We start from the raw sequence: 20,976 nt of genomic DNA on the forward strand, positions 1-20,976 counted from the left end.
ATAAATATCCCCTTTCAAATCATTCAAATAAGACATCACTTTCGGTTTCTTCTGTACATTGTTTAGACCATTCACATTCCACGAGATAACTCTTAGTTGATCCCCCAACCCAGAAAGTCCACCCCCACACAATCCAATCTAGACAACAGGCCCTGATTCGTGTTTGTGACCCTGAACCCAAACCCCAATCCAACCCCCCAAAAACAGATGCAAAACACCAAGAACAGCAAACCAGAAAAAACTCCTACACACATTCCAGGTAGTCCAACGTCCTGGACACCTCTCCACATAACCCGAACTCCCAATTAAGCCTCCCCCATTCGAAAGTAACCCACCAAACCAACATTTTAAACCATGACTACTGTCGGGGGGAAATTCTGCCGGGGTCGGCCGGACCGTCCGCAGACCTCCAGGCAGGGAGGCCCCAACTCCTCCCGTGTGTATCCCAGATAAGATGAGATAGAGTATGAGACGCACACAAGGAGCAAGGTGACTCTGCTGTTTATTAGACAAAACGGCAGGGATGGGTCAAGGAGCGCACGCGTTCGTCCTGACACACACTCAATTGTGGGGCTCGCAGGCCCTTTTTACTGTATTATGACGCGCTACTTGCGTCACTTCAGAAAGTTAACAAAAAACCTATCGCCACTCTTAATTGGGTGTTCGAGTGGTAGGGTTAGTATAGCACACATATAGAGAAAGATATTAGTGGACAAGGTGTAGTCAGGTGGTATATCTGGGTTGTCCCTACAATTAGATACATGAAAATTGTTACATGAAGGCTCCTGAGGATTGGCTAAATGTGCTGGCGTCAGTGATAAGAGCCCCATGTTCTGATTGGTGCACCCGTGAGCTTCCCAGCCTGGGACCACCGTCGTTCCCAGCTCTCGGTGTACCTGTAAGTTGCAACAATGTTTCACTATGGGTACATGCAGACAATGTGAGGACTTATTCATAGCTAGACGGGGTACCGTTCCCACTGTTGCAGATGTCCATTGAGCCTTTCAAGTGTATCTGCCAGTGTCTCGTAGCGAGGAATCCAGACGCCTCTGTTCTCCCGGGTTTGGCATCTCGTCAGGTTCGGCTTGATCACGTGGGGAGGGACCGTGAAAGAGGCATAATTCTGCACAATTAATATTGTTTTTCTACTGTGCGTCTGGTTTAATTTGTCGGTGTGACTTTAACGTTGGTGCGCGGAGTGCGAGGTTGCAACATCGTGCCTTTGATGATTTGCTCTTGGAACGTGGGTTTGCAACATTGCGACCTTGGCTGGTTGCTTCGCCAAGCTCATTCTGTAAGATCAGCAACTGACTCTTGTCTTGTTGATGTCCACGGGAGCTCTTGTTTGAGGCCTACTTTGGCCCGGTGCATAAGTTGTCCGTTTGGTGCACAGGTGCTTTAGGTTATAGGAGCATATAACTCCATAATCGGTGTTGTCTTTATTATATTTCTCATCGTTGTACCTGATTTCAAAGAGAAGCGTGAGCAAGCTAGTAAAAGTTCATGACGCGTCTTGCGTTTCTGCATTCTGAAAGCCTATATAAAAATAATAAAGATGCACGTCCGTGAATATGCCTGTCGCCTATGTCATAGCACTGAGTATATTCTTCGTGTAGGTTGGTGTGGGAATGCCCAGTGTGTATATTTGTACAGATGTGCTTCCCGTTGTCTAGGTCGTCATGGCATCTCTAACGACGTGTAGATTTTAGTCTAGTTGATCCGTGCCGCAGGTGTCGGCATGGCCAGTGCGGGCTGCTGGGCAAGCAGATGGACACATCCGTATGTTCCTGTACCAGGGTATCTGGTCGTCTGGTAAATGGGCAAACTCTTCTCGTGGCGGGTGTTTGGGTCGTGACCCTCTAGGCCAAGCGCGAGAGGTGAAGGACGGGAGCCTGGTTTTCCATTCTCCCACTTCAGTCCCCCCTCTGGTCGACTTGTCGACCACAAACATATCCTTCTCGTTATCTCCTCTTACTCGCCATATCTTAGTTATTCCTCCGAGATGTCCATAGTGGTTTACATGATCTTCAAATGACCAATACATATATTCACAGGTACCCCCAGGAGTACAGTATACCCATCTTCCTATGTAGCTCCTGGGGTTTCTTGGGTTCTCGGTCTTTACTGACGGTGGGTCTAGATGGTTGGTAATTATTTGGGTGCGCAGCTTCTCCCTTTCCTGTATAATTACACCTGTATGCTGGCCGTCATCTGCTGGCATCAAGGGGTGCATTCCCACCATTTCCAGCAATTCGTCAGTAGTGCGTGCCTTTCGTGCCTTCCAAAATCTAATTATGATCAGGGTAGCTCCAGCCAATATAGTACAGCCCACTATTATTTTCAGTCCATCTGACAGCCAGGATGGCATCCATAACCATAATAGTGAAAACCAGCTCTCATCCTTGTTCACACCATTGCTTTCATCCGTCATTTTGGAGTGCATCTGAGCTAATTGTGAAACTGCTTCTGTCAGTGTACCATTGTCAGCATCATTGGCAGGTATGAACGTGCAGCATGATTGTCCTATCTTTGCACAAACTCCTCCTTCCATTGCTGTGAGAAGGTCCAATACATATCTGTTCTGTAGTGCTACCATCCTTACAGCTCGCAGCTCCTCTTTTATTGCGTTGAACCCATTTACTGTAGAATTGATGGTCATCATTAGTTCCCATCTAGTTATTTGGAGCCATTTTGCGTTTGCGTAAGCCTGTAATCCCGGGTGTATTATTGAGGAGAAGAACATTGCTGCTCTGCTGAATAGTCTGTGTTCTGGCGGTATTGATGTTAGTGCCGTTTCCGACCTTCCCCACAGGTAATTTCCTGTCAGCGGCTCTCCTTGTCTTTTTCTTCTATTTAGGACAGTGCCATTGCTGTTGGTCCTGTTCCCTTGCTCCTCCTGGAGTGGTGCAGATCTCTTTCTTCTCTTATCCCCTTCATTCATTCTAGGAAATTTCGCCACATCGACGTGCTTCTTAGGTACCACTAGTGATGGTACATTGACGTGTACCATTGTGCACACACCATTCCACAGGGGAGGCAGTGTATGGTATGCCTTTTCTCCACAGGCCCAATAATGATCCATTATTACTGCTGTTCCTGCTCCCCCCTCAGGTAACTCCGTCACACTTGCGCAATTGGTGTTATGTCCTACGTCCACCTCTCCTTTATGCTGGTAACATACCTTGGGCGCAGTCAACGGTAGTATCGTTATTGGGTCTTCATCTTCTTCTACCCATGTGAGCATTGGTACATACTTGATCCACGTCGTCCAACATCGGTGATTGTGTGTCTCGATGGTTGAGATAGTTTCTTTTGTTACCATGTTGCTGCCAATCACTCCTATCTCCCAGCTGTTATCCAGATACACCTTTCCTGTTATCGTCAGTAGCGGCCTCTCCCAGCATCCTTGTTTACCCGGAATTTCAGTGGCGTACCAATCACATGGTAGATACTGCAGTGTTACTTTCTGTGTTTCTCCTTTTGCAGGGCCACTTGTTATATATTTGAATGCTTCAGCATGTAAACTGGTCTTGTGATAACTCAAGTAGGTCTTGAGGAAGTTGTTTTCATATGGGTATGAGTCTCGTGTTTTCCATGTCATGTGCACTACAGTTCCTTGAAATCTTCCTTTCGTCTGGAACAGTGCCAAGTATATTATGCACTGTGCTATCTTCTCATTTATTTCTGTGGCAACAAATGTTCGTGAAGCACTCATGGCGTATGGTATTAATGAGCAGACGTAGCAGCTATCCTCAGTTGTCTGCTTACCAATGCGGGTCATGTGTTGGTACCATATATTGTTTGTGACGTGTGCTGAATCTTGTACATAATTATCAATACCTTTATTGTCTGAGTATGTGCTGCGTTTAACTCTATTTTTCTTTGGTGCAATGTTACTACTACCACCTGACGTAACACCTGTTGCAGCAAGGAACGGGGGTATATTAGGTTTGGGTGCAGCAACAAAATTGATAGCACAGCTATACTGCCATACAGAAGCAGCCAAAAATCCGGTGATTATCAAAATCCCTATTATTTTTATTACAATTGCTAATCTCACCGGCATTTTGCTCTTACCTTGCTGCAGTCCTGGCAGCTTATTCTTGCGACGTTAAAGTTGCCCGCCTAAAAATTCTCAGAAATGCTCGTTTTTAAATGTTAGTTTTGTTTTGTTTAAGCTCTCCCTATCAAATAGTCATTCAGTGCCCAGGCGAAGAGCTGCTCCCACGCTACTCTAAGTGATTGGTCTCTTAAGACCGGCAAGTATGGGCGGAGGTGGGGCATGTAATATTCTATGGCCAGGAGGAAGGCTGTGTAGTAAACACGTACCCTTCTTCTTTTTAGGTATGTTGTCCTTTTTATTTCGTATACAAATTGGTGTGACAATTCTTCTGGGTAGTTATCGTCTGGGAGTACCATCTACGCCTGGACAGTGGACTTTGTTAGTTAGCTTTCTACTTAATAATACAATAATACGCAGTTCCTGTATGTGCGAGAGAAAAAAGAGAACATTCACGTGTTTACATGTGTATTTGTGCGGCCAATGTCTTTCAGTTTATGTTACAACTGTCCTGGGGGGGGGATGGCGTAATTATTTTTACTCTTTGAACGTGTGACCATGGGGTGGGCAGTGTAGTGATCACCCCTTTCTTCGTCAGTTGTTGTCTCTGGGGTGTCTGGGTAGTGAGAAGGTAAGGGAACAATTGGGTCGTTGTCTGTGGTAGAACTTCCTTCCGCTGTCAGGGATGTTGTTGCTGTTGTTCCAATGGACCTGTCGTTGGCGCTGGGGCGGGTCTGCAGTTTGTATATCTTTACATCATGTAGGTGGTTCCAAGCACGCTTATCCTTTAGTTTTACTGCTCTTGTTGATACGTCTTCTACCAGATGTGGACCGGTGAACCTTTTGTCGTTCCACCTTCTATTGAAATTGCGAAGTAGCACGTGGTCACCTTTGGCAAGTTTGCACAAGTTCTCTTTTTCTAATTCTGTACTGGCGCCTTCTTCTTTATCTCTGGTGGACCCGCCCCGCGTGCGCTCGAGCTGTTGAGACACAAACACAACACTAGTAATCAAAGATGACACATATTGATACATTTCATCACCTAGTATACTCGCTGAACTTTCGTGGTCAGTGAATGCCCTTGACGTTGGCATTAGAGGAAGGCGCATTTGACGTCCAGTAACCACCTCGTGTGGGGTGAGGTGGTGGTCGGACCCTGGCCTGTTCCTCAGCTCGAACAATGCTAACGGAAGGCAATACAACCAACTTTTCTTTGTTGTTTGTTGTATCTTTGCAATTGCCTCCTTCAATAAGCCATTTAGGCGTTCACATACGCCGTTAGCCTGTGGGTGATATGCACATGCAAATTTGTGCTTTATGCTCAGCAGGGCTGTGATATGTTGGAACATTTTGTTTGCGAAATGTGGGCCATTATATGATCTTAATACTTCGCACACTCCCCACCTGGGGAAGACCTCCCTTACTATGAATTTGGCTGCTCTAAATGCGTCTGGGTGTGAACAGGGCCCTGCTTCAATCCACCTAGAAAATGGGCATACTACTACAATCATGTATCTATTACCTTGACATATGTTGATCATATCAACATAGTCAATGTGGAGGTGCCGAAAGGGTCCTTCTGGCCGGGGTATGGTACCTCTTATCACTTTTAGGGTATGACCGGCCGTAAACTGTTGGCATGTGAGACAATTGCTGATAAAATTTGAAACATGAGAATTTAACTCGGGACAGAACCAATCATCTCTAATTCGTGCTGCAATTATTTCCTTGCCTGTATGAGCTGGGTGATGTAATTGGCTCAGGGCGGTATTTAAAAGTGCCAATGGTATTACAACTTTCCCAGTACCACTCTGGCGCCATAGTGCGTCGGTTGGTGACATTGTACATCCTCTTTTTACCCATATTTCCTTTTCGGCCATTGGTGCTGCTGCTTGTAATTCCATAATCTGTGTGGCTGGGAGATGGGTATACCCTTCTCTTATTAACATCTCCCTAGCCATTCCCCTCCCTCTCCCTCTCTGTGAGTCTGTGGGGTCCCATATCTCACCAAAGTATGCAGCATATTTCGCATGTGCGTCTGCTGCTGCATTCCCTTTTGAGACATGGTCTTCACCATTGGTGTGTGCGGTGCATTTTACTAGGGCTAGCTCTTGGGGGTCGTTTATTACTTCAATTAATTCAGCCAACAAGAGGGCATGTTGCACTGGAGTGCCGTCAGCTCTCCTAAACCCTCTTCTCCTCCATTTTGTTAGCCCTGAGTGGACAGTGGATGTAACATATGCACTGTCGGAATATATTGTTACACGTTTGTTAAAACTTTCTTTCAATGCCAATATTAGTGCAACTAGTTCAGCGGCTTGAGCAGAGTAATGCTGCGGTAACTGTACACATTTCATGGCCACACACACCGGAGCCTCCATCATTTTTACCACTGCTGCCCCAGTTCTCCGTATCCCATCTCCTTGATCAATAGTTGATGACCCATCAATAAACAAAAGCTCACCTCCCTCTAGTGCATTCTCTTCAACTTTTCTAGTACATGAATATATTTCATTTAGTTGGGTGCAGTCGTGGGCGTAATCTCCCTCCTCAATTATTTCTGCTAGAAATTTTGCAGGGTTAACAGTGCTACATCTAACAATCGCTAGTTCAGCCCTAGACAAAATGATCTCATAACCTGATGCCCTTTGTGTCGTTAGTGTGGACTTGGGTTTATTCAATATTGCAAATAATGCATGTTCCACAAACAGTGTAGTTGGACACCCCATGGTTATTGCTGATGCCTTTTCTACTGCAAAAGCAGCTGCAGCGAGGCCTTGTTCGCAAGGGAAGTGGCCTAACATCACGGGGTATAAGTGACCGCTATAAAATGCTACTGGTTTATAGCCCATGCTTGTTTTTTGGGCCAATACTGCTTTCATTACTGCTGAGTCGCAATGTGAAAATATAAAAAATCGTCGCTCATAGTCTGGGGATGCTAGTACTGGAGCTGTTGATATCGCGTCCTTCAATTCGTCAAATGCCTCTCTCATTTCCATAGTCCACCCCAACCTTTTCTCCCCTTTATTTGCTTCCTTCAACCCCTCAAGCAGGGGTCCTATGTATGAGCTGTAATCAAATACCCATGCTCTACAGTAGTTGCATAGCCCCAGAAATTGCTGCAGTTCTCTCACAGTCTGTGGCATGGGAGTGCTTGAGATGGCCTGTGCTCTTTGTGGTGCAATCTTTCTTCCATATTGGGATATCAGTTGGCCAATGTATAGTACCTGTTCCTGACAGTATTGTATTTTTTCCATGTCTACCTTATACCCTTTTTCAGCCAATATAGTCAACATTTTTAACGAGTCCTCTCTGCATTTACTTTCGTTTATACTGCAAATTATAATGTCATCCACATATTGTAACACTGTGCTTTCCACCTCAACGTTACCCAAATCCATCTGTATCACTCTATTGAAAATTGAGGGTGATTCACAATACCCTTGTGGTAACCTGGTATGTTTCCATTTAGTATTTCGGTAAGTGAAACTTGTTAGATCTTGTGAGTCGGCGTGTAATGGTATTGAGAAAAATGCATTTTTAAGATCTATTACTGTAAATCGTGATGCCTCTGCTGGAATGCCACACAATATTGTGGCCGGGTTTGCTGTTACTGGATATTCTGCTTCCACTATGTTGTTCAAGGGCCTTAGGTCCTGTATGAAGCGCCAAGACCCCCCTTTAGCCTTGCGCACTGGGTACACAGCCGTGTTACATGGTGATTCTGAGGGGACCAATATGCCATTGTTTATAAGGGCCGTTATAGTTTCATATATGCCCTCATCTGCCTCCTTTGACAATGGGTACTGTTTTACTCTTGGTAGTATTGCACCTTTTTTCAATTTGATCCGTACACCCCCTATGCTTTTAATGCATCCTACGTCATAAGGGCTAATGGTCCATAATGATTTGGGCACCTTTGACATATCCTCCTTAAAGAAGGGGACTGGGGTGCATGCAGGTGCCTCAAGTGCCATAGCAATTTTCTGCGCTATATGTTTGTGAGCCACTCGTAACCATATTTCTACACTCATCATGAACACCATTTCCCCCTCCTCTTTTTCTTCTGAAAACAGTTCCTCATCTGACACCTGGGTCAACCTACATCCTTCTGCTAGTGCTATCACTGCCCTCCATGCTCTTCCTTCTTTGTCTTGGGCGTGCACAGCATATACTCAGCTGTTGTAATAATGCTTTCAATGTCTATTGCAAACACCTTTCCTTCTTGTTCATTAACAGGTGTTTCTGGTCGGAACAGGTAAGCTGCTGGCCTCCTCCATATTTTCCCTTCTATCCCCGGCATCCATGCAATTGCCATGTCTGTTCCATACTGGAATATCTCGCCATCTACTGGTTCCGCCCTAATCGCTGTCTGCCCACAGTATGCTTGCATAATCTGTCGTGCTGCTAGCATGTTAATCCCTGGAGTAGAGCAAATTATACCATCCTCTGTAAAGGAGATTGTCATATTTAACCTATTCATTATGTCCCTCCCCAGTATATTTACTGGTGAGGCACTATAATACAAGAGTGGAACTGACAGATCGTAATCTCCGATAGATAAGGGAACGTTATCAGTAAAAGGAACCAATCCTTTAGCCCCAGAAAATCCTTGGGTGTTCATGGCTTCGCCTGACATCTTAAATTTACCTTCCCTTATGCAAGACCGGGTTGCCCCGGTGTCAACAAGGAATGATAACTTTTTGTCACCTATCGTTACCTCTATGCGTGGCTCCTCCGCACTATTAGGTGTTACTGACAGGATGGGACACACCAAGGCCGTCTGTGGGCTGTCCTATTGGGGGTACAATGATTGGCCATTTCCTGTGTAAGGGTTGTGTCCCAATACCGTCACCCTACCCAATTGCGTTTGTTCAGTTTGGGGTTGTTGTGTTATCACTACTTGTTGTTGTGGCAGTGGCTGTTGTTGTGTTAATTGCTGTTGCTGCAGTGGCTGTTGTTGTGTTAATTGCTGTTGCTGCAGTGGCTGTTGTGTTAATTGCTGTTGCTGCAGTGGCTGTTGTTGTGTTAATTGCTGTTGCTGCATGCCCTGCTGTTCTTGTGGTGGCCTAGGTTGTGCCTGCTCATTCCATGCTGGTGTTCCTGGCCTGACCCTACACGTGCGTGACATGTGTCCTAGTAGTCCACAACTCCAACACACGGGTGGTTCTCTGTTTTGCCATGGAAAGCTCCCTGTGTTGTCCTGGTATACCGGTTGCCCTGTGGGGTATGAATTTCCAACTCCCCCCACCTGCTGTTGGGTATTATATCCGTATCCTCTCCCTCTCATAAATCCTCCTCTCCCTCTGTTATAACCATAATACCCAGCTCCTTGCATCTGGTACCCTCCTCCCACGTTTTGTGCGTGTAATTGTAGTGGCGGCATTTGCTGTATTATACTTTGTCGAGGTGCTATTAGAGCTGGGTCTTGTGCAGCCACTATTTGCGTGGGGCTTTGGGCCATTGTTGTGGGCGCAGTTATTAGTGCCCCCTCCATTGTATATTTTGTTAGTTTTTTCTGTACTAGTTTGGCCTCTTCCGTTTTCCTGTCCTCTTCCTTTTGTTTCATTTTTCCTTGCCATATCCTACAGTGATGTACTATTGTCAGCTGTATTTCAGGCCATGGTTTTACTTCCATTCCCACTACTTTCTTTAGTTGTTTCTGGACTCCTTCTGGGAGCCCTTGTACTAGTATATGATAAAATATGGCTGGTGTTTTATCCCATTGTTCTCTAGTTTCCATGCGCCACTTCTCTTGAATATCCTGTATATAATCAACGGGATCTTCATTCTCACGCATCTTACGGGAAGTAATTGCTCCTATGTCTGATGTGTCTGGGTACTGTACTCTCAGTGCCTGCCATAGCGCATGTCTGCAGTTTGCAAATGGCGCCCCATCATGCGATGTGTTCGTTATTGTTATCCCATGGAATCCCGCTCTCTTCCAGATGTCGTCCGCTCTATCCCCTAATATTGATATTAACAGGCCTTTCACATCTCCTACTGCTAGTTTCTGCCCTACGGTGTGTTTTTCCATTTCATATATCCACTTACCCGCACCTCCACTTAGTGATGGGAGCCTACATTTTATATTTTCTTTATCCGTATGCTTCCATGGTACATACTGCGGTCTAACCCCTCCTCTCTCCAACAGTGGCATTAAGTTGTGTCTTGTGTCACCCTTTATGTTCCATAATATTGGTTCCTCACACCCCTCCTCCTCCCCTGTTTCCCTTACCACTTCAAATTCTTCCTTGCTACCCCTCCTCCTACCTACCTCTCCATCCCTTCCCCTTGTTTCGTCATCCCCTGTGTTTAATATGGGTATGTTTATCTGTCTGTCTTGCCTACGGCTAGGGAGGTCTCTAAGCCGGCACGCATAGGGAGTCACTTCGTCCATGAATGGCGCAAGCTTTATTTTGCGCAGCGTGCGTGTGGTGGTTGAGCATGTAGGGTGCGATGGGGGAGGGCGTGATGGAGATGGCGATGGTGTGGCTTCATGGGTTTGTTTTTCCACTAGTTGTTGCACCCTCTCCTCACTTTGTTCCAGCTCCTCCCTTCTCTTACGGATCCATGGCGAGTCTATATTGGTTCTAGTGAGGTACAGCTTATCTAAGCTTTCCCTTTCACTCTTTCTTCCCACCCTTTCTACTCCTTCTTCCTCCTCACTGCAAAAATCAGTCATAGATGGTATCCCCCACTCTGTTCTTTTCCCCTTTACTGTTACTGTTTCTAAGTCTATTAGCTCCATTTCTCCTCTTCCTTTGTTACCAACTGTTCCCCCGGGTGTTGATGTTGTTGCTACTTCTCTACTTCTATATACATCCCCCCATTTTTCACTCTCCTTATTTCTCCCTCCTCTTTCCCCTTCACTCCTCTCCTCCACTTCCCTACTATTTTCCTCCCTTTTCCTTTTTAATTCCTCCATCACTTCGTTGCTCATCTGTTCCAATATTCTTTCATCTTCTTTCTTTCTTTCCCATTTCACCCTTTCTCTTTCTATTGCTTTCTCTTCTTCATATTTCTTAGCTGCCTCTGATACTACCCTCCTCCTCCATATTTCCAATTCCCTTTCCTTGTCCTCTTCTTCCTTCTTTTTTTCTCTCAATACTACTCTTGACACCCTTTCTGCTGCTGCTCTTACCCTTCCATCTTCTATCCTTTGCTCCTCATTTCGTTCCCTTAATTTGTCCAATTCGTTTTTACCCTCTTTCCTTTTCCTCACTCTCTCTTTTTCCCCCTTCTCAAGCTGTGTTAGTAATTCATTCTGCTCATCCCTTAGTTTTGCCAATTTTTCCTCCAAAATCTCTTCTCTTTGTATTAGTAGCTCCTCCCCCTTCATCTCACTCTCCCTTCCACTATCCTCGCCTGTTCTCTTTACAGCCTCCCTTTCTTCTCCCATTAGTGAACCCCGTAATTTTAATAATATCTGTGCAGCTACCCACTCATCATGTCCTATCTCTACAATCTGCTCTTCTCCAATCCTCCCCTCCCTCACTATCTTCCTGTGAGCCACATATGGTGGAGGGCTGTATGCCGGGTTCGAGTATCCTTCAGCCGCCCTTAACTGTCCTTCCATTTCTCCTAGTTCTCTTAAAGGGTACAACCCTTCTCTCTCTGTTTTCACTCCCGGTGTTATGGGTATCTCGTTGCTCGGTTCCTTTTTTATGTCTTCTAATTTGTCAATCTTTTCTCTTCCCTCTCCTTCATTCTCCGCATTCTTTTTCCTTTCACACCCCTTTTCCCCATCCGTTCCCTCTTTCATAATCTCCTTTACTTCCGGTGTTTCTCCCATAGAAAACATTCCATTTGGTCCTGGTCGGGATCCCTGGAACATCCTCCATAAGTTAAACACCTCCATATGGCTCGCCAACTTCTTCCCCTTGTATGTATTGTGCAGATGGTTTAGCAATGAATGTTGGGCATATGGATCGAAACTACCATTAGGCGGCCATGGTGTTAACATTTTGTTATCCGTCCCCTGGGTCCACTCTATGCTGTACTTAATTAATTTCTCCCTATGGGGTGGCAGTGTTGTGCATATGTGTTGTAGTGGGGTAGTGAGGGTGTTCCCCCACCCTCCCGACCCTGTCCCATATGACATGGTTGTGCCCCACTTGTTACTCCTCCCTTCGCTATCAGTTTGCAATTTACAACCTTATATTGTTTACCTGGCCCCGTAAGTGTGGGGACTTACGACAATCCTTTACAAAGTATGCAATAATAATAAAAAAACAAGAAATAATAAAACACAAATATATATATATGTATAATTTTGTATTGTATATTCCTTCTCCTACGGCCCCCTGCGGCCGAAGCGCACGCAGCCCCCTGTGACTGCGTACCCCTTACGACGATCTTATACAGTCGTCCTTATTCCTCGTTCTCCTCCCCCTTTTACATTTGCCGTTGCTGGCGTTCTCCGTGCTCAGCCACGCCCCTCTCCCCTTCTCCTCTTCCAATCCACTCGTTTATTGTTTATCTTCGTATCCGCTCCCTCATCATTTTTCTCTTCCCCACCACTTTCAAAACTCAATGTTCCTTGTGCTCGTGATATCCTATAAAATCCCTACTGGTGACGTCACCGATGTCTCTACGCTACTAGTACAGTCTCATTATTAGTTTCAAAATACACTTGCAATTTACCCCCGCTAACCCTACAGCTGTCTTCCTGTCTCTCCTGGAACAAGGTAATCTCATCAATAATATAATTGGACTGCACACGCTGCGTCGCCTCGCGTGTGATACGCCCCTCAACAGGAGGGCTTAACCAGCCAATTATCTTCCGTATTTGGCAACTATGCAACTAGCTACCCCCTACAGGGAAACGTCATCTACCTATCGAGTTTCTTGCTCGAACAATAGGAAACCTCATCTACCTATCGAGTTTCTTGCTCGACCAATAGGAAACCTCATCTACCTATCGAGTTTCTTGCTCGAACAATAGGGAACCTCATCTAATCATTGATCAATAAATGCCAAATCGTAGGAAACCACACACGCCCACCCCTACACGTTAGTCGCGATTTAGGCCAATCAGTGTCTACGAGCGGCCACACGTGATGTTTCGTGCTCCGCCCCCCTCTTTCACGTCACTGCTCTCGCACTCTTTTCACTCCCTTTCATTCCATTGCCAATACTATATTGTCAAACCTTCGCCGCGCACCTGTGCAACACCTCCCTCCTCCCTTATTTAATTCCTCCCCCCTCCCTCACAATTTCGCATTGCTCGTTGTGTGTGTCATGCTCACCAAGTTCTCTCGATGCAGGGCCGCTCGACTGCGTGCACCCCTCCAAGCGGCTCGCCACCTCCCCTCGTCTGGACCACGTCTGGACACTCGCCAACCGCTGGCGGGATACTTCTCAACCGGCTCCCGAGGGCCAATATCCAGATTGCGCTGTCCGGTCTTCTCGCAGCTCCGCGATGGTCCTGTAGTCCTCAGAAGGGGGCAATGGCAGAGGGGGCCGCGCCGCCGGGCCTCCTCGCAACGGGAGTGCCTGGAAAAAGTAAAAATAAAAGTCGATCTTAAACAGATCTCAGCAGTGCCTCCAACTTGTCGGGGGGAAATTCTGCCGGGGTCGGCCGGACCGTCCGCAGACCTCCAGGCAGGGAGGCCCCAACTCCTCCCGTGTGTATCCCAGATAAGATGAGATAGAGTATGAGACGCACACAATGAGCAAGGTGACTCTGCTGTTTATTAGACAAAACGGCAGGGATGGGTCAAGGAGCGCACGCGTTCGTCCTGACACACACTCAATTGTGGGGCTCGCAGGCCCTTTTTACTGTATTATGACGCGCTACTTGCGTCACTTCAGAAAGTTAACAAAAAACCTATCGCCACTCTTAATTGGGTGTTCGAGTGGTAGGGTTAGTATAGCACACATATAGAGAAAGATATTAGTGGACAAGGTGTAGTCAGGTGGTATATCTGGGTTGTCCCTACAATTAGATACATGAAAATTGTTACATGAAGGCTCCTGAGGATTGGCTAAATGTGCTGGCGTCAGTGATAAGAGCCCCATGTTCTGATTGGTGCACCCGTGAGCTTCCCAGCCTGGGACCACCGTCGTTCCCAGCTCTCGGTGTACCTGTAAGTTGCAACAATGTTTCACTATGGGTACATGCAGACAATGTGAGGACTTATTCATAGCTAGACGGGGTACCGTTCCCACTGTTGCAGATGTCCATTGAGCCTTTCAAGTGTATCTGCCAGTGTCTCGTAGCGAGGGATCCAGACGCCTCTGTTCTCCCGGGTTTGGCATCTCGTCAGGTTCGGCTTGATCACGTGGGGAGGGACCGTGAAAGAGGCATAATTCTGCACAATTAATATTGTTTTTCTACTGTGCGTCTGGTTTAATTTGTCGGTGTGACTTTAACGTTGGTGCGCGGAGTGCGAGGTTGCAACATCGTGCCTTTGATGATTTGCTCTTGGAACGTGGGTTTGCAACATTGCGACCTTGGCTGGTTGCTTCGCCAAGCTCATTCTGTAAGATCAGCAACTGACTCTTGTCTTGTTGATGTCCACGGGAGCTCTTGTTTGAGGCCTACTTTGGCCCGGTGCATAAGTTGTCCGTTTGGTGCACAGGTGCTTTAGGTTATAGGAGCATATAACTCCATAATCGGTGTTGTCTTTATTATATTTCTCATCGTTGTACCTGATTTCAAAGAGAAGCGTGAGCAAGCTAGTAAAAGTTCATGACGCGTCTTGCGTTTCTGCATTCTGAAAGCCTATATAAAAATAATAAAGATGCACGTCCGTGAATATGCCTGTCGCCTATGTCATAGCACTGAGTATATTCTTCGTGTAGGTTGGTGTGGGAATGCCCAGTGTGTATATTTGTACAGATGTGCTTCCCGTTGTCTAGGTCGTCATGGCATCTCTAACGACGTGTAGATTTTAGTCTAGTTGATCCGTGCCGCAGGTGTCGGCATGGCCAGTGCGGGCTGCTGGGCAAGCAGATGGACACATCCGTATGTTCCTGTACCAGGGTATCTGGTCGTCTGGTAAATGGGCAAACTCTTCTCGTGGCGGGTGTTTGGGTCGTGACCCTCTAGGCCAAGCGCGAGAGGTGAAGGACGGGAGCCTGGTTTTCCATTCTCCCACTTCACTACCATTACTCAGACCTCAATCTACCACAGCCGCACCCCAGGAAGTTAAGTGAGTACAAATGTCATGAATCATCATCTCACCCCAAAACATATATCCAATCCTCGCCAACCACCAATGCTCACACCTAAAATCAAACCATAAACTACATCATCCCTTGATGATAACCAAATGCGAGGGATCATGGGAGTGGCAGTTCATAAAATCTGAAACTCCTCAGGGTTGCAACCTCCTGGTTTAGGGCGATACCAGTGCTGAGGAAATTTTTTTTGTGGGGGAAAATCTCAGTTTGGCAAGTAGATCTCCCAATTTGCAAACAGATTCGGCCATGTGTTGGCGTGTTCACAAAAAACTTTTATTTTATAGTGGATGGTACATTAAATGGAAACGTAAGAGCAAGGTATATTGCTTTTCCGCCTCCATTTAATGCTTCAGCCTGTTTTGAAGCAGAGATGGGAGCAGAGGGAGGGCACAGGGACAGGGGTGAGTGGTACAAGATCTCAGCTGTGCATTCCTCCGCCTTCCCATCAGTGGATTACGTTTCACGCCTCCATGGCATGTTAATGAAGATGTGACACATATGGATTCCTTTGGAATCCGCCAAGGCTTAGCACCTGCTAAAGACTAGGCGGGTAACACGGGAATCCAATAGGAACCCTGTCTCAAGAGTACACTTTGCACTCAGCATTTACTTTTTCCCAAGGCGGACAGTAAAAACAAAAGAGTAAAAGCGATTTTGCTTCGGTCTGCTCTTTCCTTTGCCCCTCTGCTTGTCGAATGTTTAAAATTGCATGCAGGTGTCATTGGTGGTCCATTGCATGCAATTCACATTTGCTATACCATATGGCTGAGAGCATGTTATTAATTGATATCATGTATCCAATGAGATGAGGTCAACACGAGTGGCTTCAGTCTCTGGAAGGCCTAACTAGATTTAACTGACATCAGCATAAAGGGGATTCCAGAGGAACTTGCAGGTACATAAATATTAAGGGTTCGATTCATGGAATTAATGTGCGCCGAAAATTCCTGCGCAAAGGTGCCAAAACGTGCGATTCGCAGTAAAAGTGCGAAAATCGCAATGCAAGTGCGAAAATCGCAGGGAAACCAGCGCACATCGATTCATGGAAGTCCGTGCGCGAGAAAAACATTGGATGTGCGCTGAAAAAGTGCGCCGCGCACGCCGGCGCACAGGTCATCCAACAGCGTGCGCCACGGCCACTGCGAAATCGCACATAGCGCGGCGCACATCACAAAAGTAGGTGAAACACGGGGCGTAACACTCGGAATGGGGAACAACGCGTGAAAATATGGGCGTCACGGGGGAAGTACAGGAGACAAGTGCGCGGAACGCCCACACGCTCGCCTACAACCCGTATTCATGGAATCGAATAGGGCAAACCAGCGCACGGTCAAAGACGCGCACAGGGCCAAACAAGTACGCCACAAGAAAGCAGGCGGTAGCGTCCCTGCGCCTGAAAAAAATGTGCGCCAAAATGTGCGCTAACAAAAAGCACCCATATACAGCCATGATGAATGGTCCATACAGTGGCCCTCTAGGACAAATGAGGTGCAAAGGGGTACCGACAAACACGGACACCCGCTGTGTGAAAAATAGCGTGTGCGTGTGTTCCTGGGTGCGCGGGAAGTTCCACACGCGATTGGCCTGGGTACGTGTACTTCGGGGTGCGCGGGAAATTCCACACGCGATTAGCCTGGGTACGTGTACTTCGGGGTGCGCGGGAAGTTCCACATGCGATTAGCCTGGGTACGTGTACTACGGGGTTCGCGGGAAGTTCCACACGCGATTAGCCTGGGTACGTGTGTTTCGGGGTGCGCGGGAAGTTCCACACGCGATTGGCCTGGGTACGTGTACTTCGGGATGCGCGGGAAGTTCCACACGCGATTGGCCTGGGTACGTGTATTTCGGGTGCGCGGGAAGTTCCACATGCGATTGGCCTGGGTACGTGTATTCCGAGGTGTGTGGGAAGATTCACATGCGATTTCAGTAGGGTACGTGTATTTCGGTGGTGCCGGGGAATGCTACACGTGATTTGGCCAAGTGGGTCCTCCCAGGTGTTCCCTCTACACCCTCCAAGGCCCCTGCAGGCAGCCCACACCACAGGGCACTACCCTGCACACCTGCTCATGTCCCACAGGCAACCCATCCACCATGGACATGCCCCCAGGCCAACCCACATGTCACCTTGCACTACTGATCACCAACACATGTCTCCCAGCACCCCCACCCCCCAGCATCCAGGGGCACCCTCCACCAGGCCCCCACTCATGTCTCCCATCACCCCCACCCCCCAGCAGTGCAGGGGCAGCCTCCACCAGGCCCCCACACATGTCTCCCACCACCCCCACACCACAGCAGTGCAGGGCACCCTCCACCAGGCCCCCACACATGTCTCCCACCACCCCCACCCCCCAGCAGTGCAGGGGCAGCCTCCACCAGGCCCCCACACATGCCTCCCACCACCCCCACACCCCAGCAGTGCAGGGCACCCTCCACCAGGCCCCCACACATGTCTCCCACCACCCCCACCCCCCAGCATCCAGGGGCACCCTCCACCAGGCCCCCACACATGTCTCCCACCACCCCACCCCCCAGCAGTGCAGGGGAAGCCTCCACCAGGACCCCACTCATGTCTCCCATCACCCCCATCCCCCAGCATCCAGGGGCACCCTCCACCAGGCCCCCACTCATGTCCAACTCATGTCTCCCTGCACCCCCACCCCCCAGCAGTGCAGGGGCACCCTCCACCAGGCCCCCACTCATGTCTCCCATCACCCCCAACCCCCAGCAGTGCAGGGCACCCTCCACCAGGCCCACACACATGTCCCCCTGCACCCCCACCCCCCAGCATCCAGGGGCACCCTCCACCAGGCCCCCACTCATGTCTCCCACCACCCCCAACCCCCAGCATCCAGGGGCACCCTCCATCAGGCCCCCACTCATGTCTCCCATCACCCCCACCCCCCAACAGTGCAGGGCACCCTCCACCAGGCCCCCACACATGCCCCCCTGCACCCCCACCCCCCAGCATCCAGGGGCACCCTCCACCAGGCCCCCACTCATGTCTCCCACCACTCCCAACCCCCAGCATCCAGGGGCACCCTCCACCAGGCCCCCACTCATGTCCAACTCATGTCGCCCACTGCCCCCACCCCCCAGCATCCAGGGGCACCCTCCACCAGGCCCCCACTCATGTCCAACTCATGTCTCCCACCACCCCCACCCCCCAGCAGTGCAGGGCACACTCCACCAGGCCCCCACACATGTCTCCCACCACCCCCAGCAGTGCAGGGGCAGCCTCCACCAGGCCCCCACTCATGTCTCCCATCACCCCCACCCCCCAACAGTGCAGGGTACCCTCCACCAGGCCCCCACACATGTCTCCCACCACCCCCACCCCCCAGCAGTGCAGGGCACCCTCCACTAGGCCCCCACACATGTCTCCCACCACCCCCACCCCCCAGCAGTGCAGGGGCAGCCTCCACCAGGCCCTCACTCATGGCTCCCATCACCCCCACCCCCAGCAGTGCAGGGGCAGCCTCCACCAGGCCCCCACTCATGTCTCCCATCACCCCCACCCCCCAGCAGTGCAGGGGCAGCCTCCACCAGGCCCCCACTCATGTCTCCCATCACCCCCACCCCCAGCAGTGCAGGGGCAGCCTCCACCAGGCCCCCACTCATGTCTCCCATCACCCCCACCCCCAGCAGTGCAGGGGCACCCTCCACCAGGCCCCCACTCATGTCCAACTCATGTCTCCCACCACCCCCACCCCCCAGCAGTGCAGGGGCAGCCTCCACCAGGCCCCCACTCATGTCTCCTATCACCCCCACCCCCAGCAGTGCAGGGGCAGCCTCCACCAGGCCCCCACTCATGTCTCCCATCACCCCCACCCCCCAGCAGTGCAGGGGCAGCCTCCACCAGGCCCCCACTCATGTCTCCCATCACCCCCACCCCCAGCAGTGCAGGGGCACCCTCCACCAGGCCCCCACTCATGTCTCCCATCACCCCCACCCCAGCAGTGCAGGGGCACCCTCCACCAGGCCCCCACTCATGTCCAACTCATGTCTCCCATCACCCCCACCCCCCAGCAGTGCAGGGGCAGCCTCCACCAGGCCCCCACTCATGTCTCCCATCACCCCCACCCCCCAGCAGTGCAGGGGCAGCCTCCACCAGGCCCCCACTCATGTCTCCCATCACCCCCACCCCCCAGCAGTGCAGGGCACCCTCCACTAGGCCCCCACTCATGTCCAATTCATGTCTCCCACCACCCCCACCCCCCAGCATCCAGGGGCACCCTCCACCAGGCCCCCACTCATGTCCAACTCATGTCTCCCACCACCCCACCCCCCAGCAGTGCAGGGCACCCTCCACCAGGCCCCCACACATGTCTCCCACCACCCCCACCCGCCAGCAGTGCAGGGCACCCTCCACCAGGCCCCCACACATGTCTCCCACCATCCCCACCCCCCAACAGTGCAGGGGCAGCCTCCACCAGGCCCCCACTCATGTCTCCCATCACCCCCACCCCCCAGCAGTGCAGGGAACCCTCCACCAGGCCCCCACACATGTCTCCCACCACCCCAACCCCCAGCAGTGCAGGGCACCCTCCACCAGTCCCCCACACATGTCTCCCACCACCCCCACCACCCAGCAGTGCAGGGGCAGCCTCCACCAGGCCCCCACTCATGTCTCCCATCACCCCCACCCCCAGCAGTGCAGGGGCAGCCTCCACCAGGCCCCCACTCATGTCTCCCATCACCCCCACCCCCCAGCAGTGCAGGGGCAGCCTCCACCAGGCCCCCACTCATGTCTCCCATCACCCCCACCCACAGCAGTGCAGGGGCACCCTCCACCAGGCCCCCACTCATGTCCAACTCATGTCTCCCTGCACCCCCACCCCACAGCAGTGCAGGGCACCCTCCACCAGGTCCCCACACATGTCTCCCACCACCCCCACCCCCAGCAGTGCAGGGGCAGCCTCCACCAGGCCCCCACTCATGTCTCCCATCACCCCCACCACCCAGCAGTGCAGGGGCAGCCTCCACCAGGCCCCCACTCATGTCTCCCATCACCCCCACCCCCAGCAGTGCAGGGGCAGCCTCCACCAGGCCCCCACTCATGTCTCCCATCACCCCCACCCCCCAGCAGTGTAGGGGCAGCCTCCACCAGGCCCCCACACATGTCTCCCACCACCCCAACCCCCAGCAGTGCAGGGCACCCTCCAACAGGCCCCCACACATGTCTCCCACCACCCCCACCCCCAGCAGTGCAGAGGCAGCCTCCACCAGGCCCCCACTCATGTCTCCCATCACCCCCACCCCCAGCAGTGCAGGGGCAGCCTCCACCAGGCCCCCACTCATGTCTCCCACCACCCCCACCCCCCAGCATCCAGGGCCACCCTCCACCAGGCCCCCACTCATGTCCAACTCATGTCTCCCATCACCCCCACCCCCCAGCAGTGCAGGGGCAGCCTCCACCAGGCCCCCACTCATGTCTCCCATCACCCCCACCCCCAGCAGTGCAGGGGCAGCCTCCACCAGGCCCCCACTCATGTCTCCCATCACCCCCACCCCCCAGCAGTGCAGGGGCAGCCTCCACCAGGCCCCCACTCATGTCCAACTCATGTCTACCATCACCCCCACCCCCCAGCAGTGCAGGGGCAGCCTCCATCAGGCCCCCACTCATGTCTCCCATCACCCCCACCCCCCAGCAGTGCAGGGGCAGCCTCCACCAGGCCCCCACTCATGTCTCCCATCACCCCCACCCCCAGCAGTGCAGGGGCACC

Source organism: Ambystoma mexicanum, chromosome 4p (genome assembly GCF_040938575.1).
Source record: "Ambystoma mexicanum isolate Mex_15411 chromosome 4p, UKY_AmexF1_1, whole genome shotgun sequence".
Taxonomy (NCBI): Eukaryota; Metazoa; Chordata; class Amphibia; order Caudata; family Ambystomatidae; genus Ambystoma; species Ambystoma mexicanum.